The sequence below is a fragment of the Sinohyriopsis cumingii genome, chromosome 18 (assembly GCF_028554795.1).
Source record: "Sinohyriopsis cumingii isolate HCF-2022 chromosome 18, ASM2855479v2, whole genome shotgun sequence".
NCBI classification, from domain to species: domain Eukaryota; kingdom Metazoa; phylum Mollusca; class Bivalvia; order Unionida; family Unionidae; genus Sinohyriopsis; species Sinohyriopsis cumingii.
The window spans coordinates 8,340,537-8,352,987 of record NC_142978.1 but is presented as its reverse complement, the minus strand read 5'-3'; the positions used below and the strand labels follow the sequence as shown (position 1 = coordinate 8,352,987).

At 33.7% G+C, this 12,451-nt stretch overlaps 1 protein-coding gene across 1 annotated transcript in view; it reads left to right on the top strand.

Annotated features, from left to right (window-relative positions):
- The window catches only part of LOC149776037 (RNA-binding protein 45-like), an 84,789-nt gene extending 76,830 nt beyond the window's left edge, over positions 1 to 7,959 (top strand). Inside the window, exon 13 of the mRNA XM_089942573.1 lies at positions 5,021 to 7,959. The gene's annotated coding sequence lies outside the window, so the exon portion shown is untranslated. The remainder of the gene's footprint in view (positions 1 to 5,020) is intronic.
- Positions 7,960 to 12,451: the final 4,492 nt, after the last annotated feature.

Genomic DNA, 12,451 nt, shown 5'->3' with positions numbered 1-12,451 from the left:
AGATGAAGGCAAATTTTGCCTCTGAAAGGTGTGTTTCTATAACAAGAATCCATCCGATTTTGTGCATTTCACTTAACAATGCAAATTATGGTCCCATCATTAACAACGGAAGTTTGGTAATTGATCCTAATTAATCTGATAACGAATTAAATGAAAAAATGACGTGGTATCACACTTGATTCACTCAACCACAGTAACAAACTACAAAGTGGTATACCACACAAAAGAACATGGCAAAAACTATTCAAAGAAATTAGTTTGCACTTTTTTTTGTGTAAGGGTTTTTTTTTGTTTTTTTTTACTCGCTACCCAACGCTCCAACAGTCACAAACAGGAAACTACATATTTTACATTTTTATTGAAATAATTATAAGAATTAGATCAATTTATTACGATTACGTTATTGACACATCCTTTCCATACAACTTTTTCTATGATGATAAGAATAGTTTTTATATTTTTCCCTTACTAGAATGAGCAAATAATTGAATACGCATGGATATATCCAAGCAGAATGCCGTACATTTGTTGGTAATTAAAATCTCTGAGCATGGGCATCTAAGAATTGAAAATTTTCCGCATTATTATTAATTTCAACATTACATTGAAGTTCGATTAATTAGGAACAATTACCAAACTTACGACTTATGATACCTTAATTGGAGCTGTTAAATACAACGCGCCGAGTGTCAGATGGCTTTGTTTAATGTGACAACATCTTTTCCAAGCTGAAACTAACACTATCTTCTGATGCTAATATTTTATAACAGTGTTTACAATAGCCACTGCTTTGATCATGCAGAACTTCCACTGAAGTTAAGTTTTTGTTAGGGAGAGGCCATTTAATTGTGGGAGGGGGGCAAAGACACATGTTTTGAAATGTGTTTCTTGCTCTGACTTTCTTATATAAAGGACACTGTGCCATTCCTTTGCTTGCTTTAAATAATTTGTGTCAGCTATACTATAACATCTCGTATTTCAAAACAAGGCACAGTACCCTCCTTATAAGACAGGCAAAATGTGGCATTTGATAGAACATGTTCAGCCACCGGGAAAAAAGCAAAAGTTGAATGAGAATGATAAGGAATAATTCTTATGATAGGGAAAAGCAAAATGGAAAATTTCAGAAAAAATGGACAAAAGACAGGGAATGGTTGAATTATGATGAGGAAAGGAACGTTATGTGGTGTAACTGGTGTACGCAATTCGCAAAAACAAACACTCAGAAAACATCCAGTTTTGTTGCGGGTCGTTCGAACTTTATAATTGAATCGGTAAACGTACATGAAAGCTGTGTGACTTTGTTTTGTGAACAGGACTAGTAAAGATTTGTCAGGACTAGTAAATTTCTCAATATACTAGTCCTTCTGGCTTCAAAGAAATTTGTGTTAAATTCGAGCCCTGCTTTGAGTTTTCTGTTCTATTTCTACCCTGATATGGTGTGATTTTTCTCATTTAACTTTTTAACTGACCTGGCTGTAAAGCCAAATGGGCATATGGTATGGCCCTATGTCTGTCATGCTTCATGTGTCATTAATCATCCCTTGTTAGAAGAATTTTGTAAGAGCAAGATCAGTGTATATTGATGCTGTAATCTTATATCTGATTGATTCAGTTTGTTGTTAATCTGGAGAATATTTTTTAATCAGAGTCTGCTCCACCTTAATGCTTGTTACCATTCTGGAGTCTTTCTTTTGGATCTGACTTCAGTTATATTTAGAGCATTAGTTTCTATCATCAAAATCTCAAATGAATTTGATTCAAGTGAGTGAGATACATGCATATTAATTAGGTGATCTTGGATCTGACTGGATACCATTGTCTCCGCTAAGTAGACCATATTTCTAATCCAGAGTATAGATAAAATGTGGATTGTATACTTACATTATTAAGGTCTAGAGTGAGTTTGATAATGAGTGAGATACGTGCATACTAATGAGGTGATCATGCATCTGATTGGATGAACTTGTTAAAATTCTGAATGCCACAATACTGATCATATTTGATGAAACGTGGACTAATTGCCTATATCATCCACGTCTCAGGCGTTGAGTGAGATCTATGCGTATTAATTAGATGATTTTTTATGTGATTGCCTGGGCTTGTTGTGTCTCATGTAAACATATTTCTGATCTGATTTTCATCAGACTTGAATCATTGGCTTATATCATCCAGATCATGGATGTGTTAGATAATGGGTGAGATCCTCTCATTTAATAAGTTGATCCTTCATCAGATTTGCTGATCTTATTACCACCACGGAGGCCAGATTTCTTATTCAGTTTGGATTTTGAAATTTCTAAAATGTGCTTATATCATCAAAATCTTGTAAAGTATAATTATAATGAGCATGACTCACATACGAATGAGTTGATCTTGCATCAGACTCAGCTTGTTGCCATGTGGGAAACCTTATTTATGATCAGGTTTTGATAAAACTTGAAGAACGGGCCGATCAAGATCATTGATGTGATTGATAATGAGTTTTCTTGGATATGATTGACTGAACTTGCTACAAGTCTGGAAGCGATATCAGTGGTCCAGTTTTGATAAAACTGTATGCATATATCATCAAGATCTTGGCCATTGTTAGTAGTTAGTGTATATTTGTGAGCTGATATTGCACATGAATACGTAAGATTATTACCACTCTGGAGGTCCAGGTTAAATTAAAATTGAAATACAGTCTGACATCATGAAGGTATTGGGCAATTTCAAAATAGGTAAAATCAACAAGATGGAAATAGTTTATTAAGATGTTTGATTATAATATTGCATATGATTGTTTATGAAATGGTCAACTGTTGTAAAAGTTAGGTGAGCAATATCAGACACACTTGGGCCTCTTGTTAAGTCACTCATATACAAGTTCTGTACTAAGCAAGATCAGCACATAATAATGAGATGCCATGCATCTGATTGGCTGAGCTTGTTATCGTTCTTGATTTTGAGGCCATATTTCTCATCCGACTTTATAAAAATGGGTTTCTGTTATGAAGATTGTGGAGTATTTGATCTTAATATGACAAACCAGAACCAGGATTACATGAAGTTATCTTTGTATATATGGAGGTCCCAATTCAGATTTTATTATTACATGAGCCATTATTGACTCGTCCAGAATTTTAGAGAAATCATTTTGATATTCATTCACAAGATAATACCATATTTGGTGTGTATTTTAAAAGAACTTCCTGCCACCTTCAACATTTTACAATTTCATTGGCTGAGATCAAGTTCACTTCAAGAGCAAATCCCACATTTATTAAGAGCTCATTTCCCAACGTAATTCAGTCTAACATAAATGTTAGAAACTGATGACTCACCAGACTGACAAATAAGCAGCAATGTTTGTTTACTTCCAGAAAGCATTTTTGGCAGAATTCATACTTGACAATCAAATACAAAATGCATCAAGATTCAACTCTTTGACATCTGTTGACAATGCACTGAATAGTTGATTCAGATCACATGCAAAATGGTCAACTGTTAAGTTTTACAAATCAGGTGAGCAATATCAGACACTCTTGAGCCTCTTGTATAATCAGTCATAGTCACTTTCTGTACTTAGCAAGATCAGCACATGATAACGAGAAACCTTGTACCTGGGTTGTCAAGTGCCAAGTATTTGATGAAATCAAAGAAGGGGCGAACACAGCAATCCTGTTACAGATGTACTTCATTTGTTAAAAACACTTGGATTGGCTAACAAAGATGATGTATAAAAAACTGTATCACAAGTCACTGCCTGTTAAAAGCACTTGGATTGGCTAACAAAGATGATGTATAAAAAACTATCACAAGTCACTGCCTGTTCAAAGCACTTGGATTGGCAAACAAAGATCATGTATAAAAAACTGCATCACAAGTCACTGCCTGTTTAGCCTGAGGTAGATCTTCACACTTTCATAAAATGATCTGTTATTGTAACTGGTCCCACAGACAATTAAAAACTTGTAAACATTGATCAAGAGATTACTTCTTCTATCATGGCTGCAGATTGATTGGTCCACCTGATTTAATTAATGAATATCATAGAGTTTCATCATTGGTCAGTTGCATGATTAATCAATTACAATCTGCTATACACGCAGATCTGGATCAGGTAACCTAGCAACACCCCATTTGATATAAGTTTAGCTATACTTTTCGACGGAAATTCCAGGCAACCAATTAGTTGGATTGTATTTGTCCATACTGCAGGCTTAAACACAAGACGAGCTTTTGAAAGGTAATCAGAGGCTTCATATTTATCTCAGACTGGGCAAGATAATTCACAGACATAAAATGATGTCCAAATACATCTGGATGGGTGACATATTAGATGTCAAAAATGAAATTAGAAAACAGAGATGGAATACAACTAAAAGCCATTATCTGAAAGCACAGTGCATTAAGCATCAGTGACCAATTATGCAGCTGTAATTGTAACATTCATGGATAATTATTCAAATTAGAAATGGATTTGGTCTGTGATGCTTTAATTGCAGACTTGACAACTGACTTAGAGACTGCCAAAGCAGAAAATACTGACATGATAGTAACAAAAATGACTAGACTTCCAGGTTTAGAAGTATTTAAGAATAGTCTGCAACACAGATTGGATGGTATTTTTAGAAGTATTTAAGAATAGTCTGCAACACAGATTGGATGGTATTTTTAGAAGTATTTAAGAATAGTCTGCAACACAGATTGGATGGTATTTTTAGAAGTATTTAAGAATAGTCTGCAACACAGATTGGATGGTATTGCATTGAAACCATCTCAGTCTGATCAAGAAGAATATAGAGCAATTATTGCATATTTCCATCATGTTGATAATACTCATGTATGGCCCATATTAGCATTTGAAGTGCTTCCAATGCCCCAGAAATGGATGACATTTCAACTTAGGAATTAACACCTCATGATCCTAGAAATCCTATCATGTTGTCTATCAGAATAATTTCAGCTCAGAGAAAACAGAATTTGTAAAAAATTCAAAGAAATCTAATTCAGAATTTGATTCATTTTTTTTTAGATCAAAATGGCATTAGAAAAATAAGACTGTCAAATATTCAAGAAACATCAGGCAGAAATAGAGTGGGAAGACTTAGAACATCACACAACATCTGACATACCTTACTCTGTTATCCTGTTGACAGTGATCATGCTAGTGTGAAATCAACACAGGTCATATCCATTATTCAACCAAACAAATCAATACTAGTGATGTTAAAAGACATGATGGTGCCAAAGTGAGCAAGAAGAAAGACAGGCCTCCTTGCACAGCATGGATGTTTAACTAGGTCACATAGTTCGACCAAGACTGGCACAAAATACAGTACTCAAAGTAAATTGGAATACTTGTATGGTGACCTAAATAAATCTGCTGAACAGGAAATAAGGGATTCAACTGCCTAAAAAGAATTATTAATGATAACCTGTGTATGTTGTGGTTTCTATGGAGAAAATAATTTATTCCTAGTCAGTGGGAGTTATTTTGATATGATTTTGTGCCTCATCAATGCAGGTATAATAAACCATGTCTTTGAACGGAGAAAATGAAAACCTGTCTGCCAAACCATAAATGGAACATGTGTTAGAGTGAAAACAAAGGTAATTAAACAACAGCAACAACAAAATGCTACGACATTGGTAGCTCATTCAACTACTCTTCCTCATTTGTTTATGGGAGCCAATAACATGTCAGATTTATAGCTTTACACCCTAGTGGTGTGATCTACGTCAAGGGCAAAACAAACAACTTGGCAACCTCAAGACCATGCAAGAAAAGGGTGATTAATTTGGGAAATCAGAGAATAAATTGATTTAGAAACATCGTGTCAGAAAATGTAGGATCCTGAACAGCTTTAGTTGTAAAGATCCATCAGGTGGTCCAACTACAACCGCTAGTAATGAAGAAGATGAATGGAATATGTCAGGTACAGAACCAGCCAAAATAATGGAAGTCTGCAGAAGACTTCATCTAATAAAAGAAAAGTTAAAAATCCAGAAGAAACATTGATTCCCCATTCTGTTTAACCAAAAGGGTAACATAATCCAGTTTGTGACTTCCGTATGCAGTATCATGGTAAAGTAATGAGGTTGAGACAAAATGACCCTCATGAATACAATAATTGCATCCCATGGTGAAGTAGATGACTTTGAGATAGACATGGAAATCATAAGATAAACTTTCATACTTAGTAAAGAAATATCTATACCAATAATAAAGGAACTGTTATTTATAAATACCAGTAGAACAGTAAAACATAGGTGTGTATATATGTATATATATATATTGGTAATATATTGGTATGTAGTGGACAGTTATCAACCATGAATGCAAAGTGACTCTGGCATCCACAAAGGTGATTATGTATGACTGGTGTATGGAGCAAGGCATCATTCTAACTTTTCCTAGACTTAGGCTGCTGTGTACCAAAAATCAACACCATGTACTTCCAAAAAGTGTCTAAATTCAGGGAAGACATATTGGTTTGATGCTGTATGACTGATGAAGAAGATATGTGGGTGTGTAAATATCAAGATAATGGATTTTCCATTAGACAGTTGCCTTGGAAAGACGAAACTACATGCCAATGAGTTGTCCATTGTAGATGTCATATTAGCTGACAAATGGAAAGACATTATTCTTAGAGACAGTGTGTCCATTAATAAAAAGCATAATTTGTCAGTACATCTTCCCAGAGCACCAAGTCTGATCCCCAGCAAATCCTTGATGTTTTCAAAGACAGTTCCATGCAATAAATATGCTACTGAAGAGACACTGCTCAGGACAAGACCATGTCTAAATACAGTAGACATGTTTATCTGGAATTCAATGACTGCACACAGAAATTTGCTGCCTGTTCCCATTGTGCCCCATTCTTCAGCCACAGTAGGATGTTTACTTGTTGATGATGTAGTACCTCCCATGGGTATGTTATGCAGAGTTGCCGAAGAAAACCACGTCCTGAACCAGAGACTAGACAGTGTCAGTCATTGAGCAAATAATATCTGATAAGATCAAGGGAAGTGAGAAAAATAGAACATCCTACCCAGGCAAAGAACAATAGAATAATTTAACTTCAAAGGAATGGCCTAAGTGGATCAGATGATAGATTCAGGTACTGGAATGATCAAGGGAGAATATCAAGGAGGATCAAATATGGATCAGATGATAGATTCAAGTACTGGAATGATCAAGGGAGAATATCAAGGAGGATCAAATATGGATCAGATGATAGATTCAAGTACTGGAATGATCAAGGGAGAATATCAAGGAGGATCAAAAATGGATCAGATGATAGATTCAGGTACTGGAATGATCAAGGGAGAATATCAAGGAGGATCAAAAATGGATCAGATGATAGATTCAAGTACTGGAATGATCAAGGGAGAATATCAAGGAGGATCAGATATGATCAAGATGTACAAGCACTGACAGTAATGAGGAACTTGTAAATAATGCCAGCTGCTAGACTGGACTGAACATTTTACATATCTGTTTAGTGTGGTATTTTTATGAACGGATTTATCGAATACAACTTTTTAAACAGTGTTAAATTATCAGTCATCTTAATTATACCTTTATTTTTAGAAAGAACTTTATCAGGACATAGTCAATTGGTAATATCAAGATGATATAAAAACTGGGAGATATTTTACGTAGGATCTCTTCCTACATTGCTACATAAATCTGCATAATGGTCAACTGTCAAGATAATCAAGCCTGTTGAGTGATTTTCAGGCACACTTTGACCTTGGGTTTTATTCATAATTGGTTAGAAAATTTGCCAGTTACAAAGTTTGCTCATGACTATTACTGTCAATGTCTCAAACAAAGCTCATCATATTTAGAATGTAATCTTAGAATGCTGACCGGAAAATAATTTGAATGTTGAATATTTTGAAAAAGGCTACTTGTATAACACGTTATATACCTACGCAGTTTTGAATAAATTCTATAATTTATACCCAGTTTTCCTTCATACTAATCCTAGTATGAAATCTGTCTTTCTATTTCCAGTTTTGTTTCTGTACAATAGGTTTATTTATCCACTTCCTATAGTTACCAATCTTTGTGGGTGGAGCAAGGAAGAACACTGTTGGGTTTGGTCTCAAAGGCTGGAAGATCAAGGCTACTGTGACGGAGTAGAACATATATTGTTTTGCCCATGTCCATCCATTCCATACATATGTCAGATATTAGGCCTCTGTCTGATAGTGCTTGAAGGACCTAATGAATTGGCAGCAAATGAGAAGGCTTGGATCCAGTTCAGTTTTCACAACTTCACAACAAACTTTGACAGAGTTGTGTTTCTTGTCATATTTTGGACTATGCCCTATAATTTTTGTTTCTTCTTCTAATTTTGTTTAAATAGTTTATTATTTATCCAAAGACATCAGTTCATGCATTGATGTTTCTATGTCTTATTTTTCTATGTCAGTTCCGAATTTTAAACTATTCAGCTAGTTTAATCAAAAGAATGTTTTGGGTGATTTTGGTGTCATAAGTCATGGCAGCTAGTATAGGTCATATTATTTTACACTGACTTTCAGTTTAGTAATTAATTAATTAAAAATGTAAATAATATATGAATGAATAAACTGTATTGAATTACACATTAGCTATTATGGCTATCAAAACTTTTACTTTATTCACAGTATGTTTGTGGTATCGCAAGAATTATTAAATGCAAAGGGACATAAACTAATCTTACAGTCAATATATCTGTATTTTGGTATATTTTGACACTATCAACATAAAAAAAAATAATGTATTTTGGTATATTTTGACACTATCAACATAAAAAAATAATGTATTTTGGTATATTTTGACACTATCAACATAAAAAAATAATGTATTTTGGTATATTTTGACACTATCAACATAAAAAAATAATGTATTTTGGTATATTTTGACACTATCAACATAAAAAATAATGTATTTTGGTATATTTTGATACTATCAACATAAAAAAATAATGTATTTTGGTATATTTTGACACTATCAAAACATAAAGAAAATAATGTATTTTGGTATATTTTGACACTATCAACATAAAAAAATAATGTATTTTGGTATATTTTGACACTATCAACATAAAAAAATAATGTATTTTGGTATATTTTGACACTATCAACATAAAGAAAATAATGTATTTTGGTATATTTTGACACTATCAACATAAAGAAAATAATGTATTTTGGTATATTTTGACACTATCAACATAAAAAAATAATGTATTTTGGTATATTTTGACACTATCAACATAAAAAAATAATGTATTTTGGTATATTTTGACACTATCAACATAAAAAAATAATGTATTTTGGTATATTTTGACACTATCAACATAAAGAAAATAATGTATTTTGGTATATTTTGACACTATCAACATAAAGAAAATAATGTATTTTGGTATATTTTGATACTATCAACATAAAAAAATAATGTATTTTGGTATATTTTGACACTATCAAAACATAAAGAAAATAATGTATTTTGGTATATTTTGACACTATCAACATAAAAAAATAATGTATTTTGGTATATTTTGACACTATCAACATAAAAAAATAATGTATTTTGGTATATTTTGACACTATCAACATAAAGAAAATAATGTATTTTGGTATATTTTGACACTATCAACATAAAAAAATAATGTATTTTGGTATATTTTGACACTATCAACATAAAAAAATAATGTATTTTGGTATATTTTGACACTATCAACATAAAGAAAATAATGTATTTTGGTATATTTTGACACTATAAAAATAATGTATTTTGGTATATTTTGACACTATCAACATAAAAAATAATGTATTTTGGTATATTTTGACACTATCAACATAAAGAAAATAATGTATTTTGGTATATTTTGACACTATCAACATAAAAAAAATAATGTATTTTGGTATATTTTGACACTCTCAACATAAAAAAATAATGTACTTTGATATATTTTGACACTATCAACATAAAAAAATAATGTATTTTGGTATAGTTTGACACTATCAACATAAAAAAATAATGTATTTTGGTATATTTTGACACTATCAACATAAAAAAAAATAATGTATTTTGGTATATTTTGAGACTATCAACATAAAAAAATAATGTATTTTGATATATTTTGACACTATCAACATAAAAAAATAATGTATTTTGGTATATTTTGACACTATCAACATAAAAAAATAATGTATTTTGATATATTTTGACACTATCAACATAAAAAAATAATGTATTTTGGTATAGTTTGACACTATCAACATAAAAAAAATAATGTTTACTACATACTATTTGATACAAGAAAAGTTAAAAAGGCAGCAGAAGAAAAAGAAACACAGATAACACAAACTCGTGACCCCAGCATCTGTATTATTTTTTGTCACATTATTCATTTAATTCATGGATGGAATTAATAATATAGATGCACATGAAGTGATTTTCATTAAATTAGATGTTTGCTTTGTGAAACAGATTCATGCTCTTATTTTGCATTCTTGGTGCAAGTAAAAGCATACTCACTGTCGAGGGAGTTGTGGCTGTTTTGGATTTAACACCATTTTTCAGCACATTATAGGCTATGCATGGCAGTCAGTATATCTATTAGAGGAACCTGGGAAAATCCTGGAAAGAACTATCAACACACAAGAGGCTACTGGCAAGTTTTCTCACATACCCACACTGAGACTCAAACCCACGCAGATTGAGGTGAGACATTTGTGATCTATAAAGGTGAGTGCCTTAGTCCACTCTGCTGCCTGGAGCCCCTGACATGAGAGTAAAGCATTGTATGTAAATTTCATTCTGTACAAAAATCTGAGAAACTTTTCTACATTATGTCCATCTATATTTCACACGCATCATAAACATCTAATATTGATTCAAATTACACTGTTAAATGAAAGTAACACAATGAGGGAGGAAGATGGAAAGAATTGTCATTGGCACATAATATTCACTTTGTTCAAATACAGTTACATGTATGACTCAGGCAAGGAAACACCATTTGAATCCTTGTGTAATAAGAAATAGAGACTGAAGATAATTTTCTGTGACTTGTGATGAAATATTTCAATAAAATGTTTCAGAACAAAATAATCTTTTCTTCGTTTGAAGAAGTAAAATGATTGAAAGTCATAGTGACCCTAAGAGGAAATCAAGAAAGAGAAGAATGGATGGAGAAGTTGGTGTTGCTGTTGTCGTAGGGTTTAATGCCATTTTTCAGCACACGATAGGCTATACATGGCGGCCAGTATTAATGATGGAGGAAGAACCCTGGAAATCCCCAGAAAGAGCCACCGACCCTCGAGAAGCTACTGGCACACATACCCACATTGGCCAAATCCGAGACTCGAACCTGTGAAGACAGAGGTGAGATGACAGTGATCCGTAACGGAGAGGAGAGCGCTTTAGACCACTCAGCCACTCGGGGCCCCGGACGGAGAAGTACAGACTTCAGAAACAGCAGAGAGAGCAGCAGCAGCAGAAACCAGACAGAGGTTTTGTTGACTGCCGTATAGACACCAAAGAGTTCTTCTCTTTCCAAAGAAGCAAACCCTATACTGTGGGAAAGCCTGCTGCCAGACGGGGACATAATCTTAGACAATAAAAGATTGCCATAGCTCCTCATCCACAAAAAACAGCCCTTTTCAGGTCTGCCCAATACTCTAGAAAAGAGATACTAATTCAGTTGTCAATGGTATGTTAGTAAGTTAGAAAAATAGAAGTGTGTCTATAAACACTTCCTTTCTTTAACTTTTGTTAGAAGTTAGTGTACAAGCACTTCGTTTTCAGTATCTTGTCAAATTTTTAATTATTGTTTTTAAGTAAAAAGAGTTAGTGTTTCTTTTAAGTTCGCACGTTCCGTGTTTCTTTTGGGGTGATTGATTGATTGATTAGTTGGATTATAGTGGTGTGCACACGTTGTACATGTACCACTGTTAATGGTCGCACAGCGACCTGATAATTGATCCTGGGGGAAGGAACAAGAGCCTCGTCCCCCAAGCAATTGCGTGTACAAGGTAAGCTGGTAATTATAGCCTTCAGGCGCGGATTCTTTTGTTTCCCATTGCGGTCTAATTGGAGGGATGTTTCATGAGTGGGAATGGACCCACGCACTCATGACACTAAAATAAATTTTCTGTTTACCAATCAATGTTGTGTCGACACATGCAGTTGTAACGTCAGTCGCGATGGGTTGGTGACAATGACGTCACACTGGGACACCAATTTTAGGCGGGTGAAAATCGTTCCACATCTCCGCCCTTCGTACGAATGTCCGGACAAGGGAAGTGGAGGGGAGTTCCGGCATCAGACAACCCGCCCGTACTTAGCCAAATTATGTCCAGTTGTTTGTATTTGGAGGTGAAGATATGAATGTTGTACATTTTGGTATCAGGGAATGTTTTCCTTCACATCCGTGCTTGACAAATATAAAGGGAAACC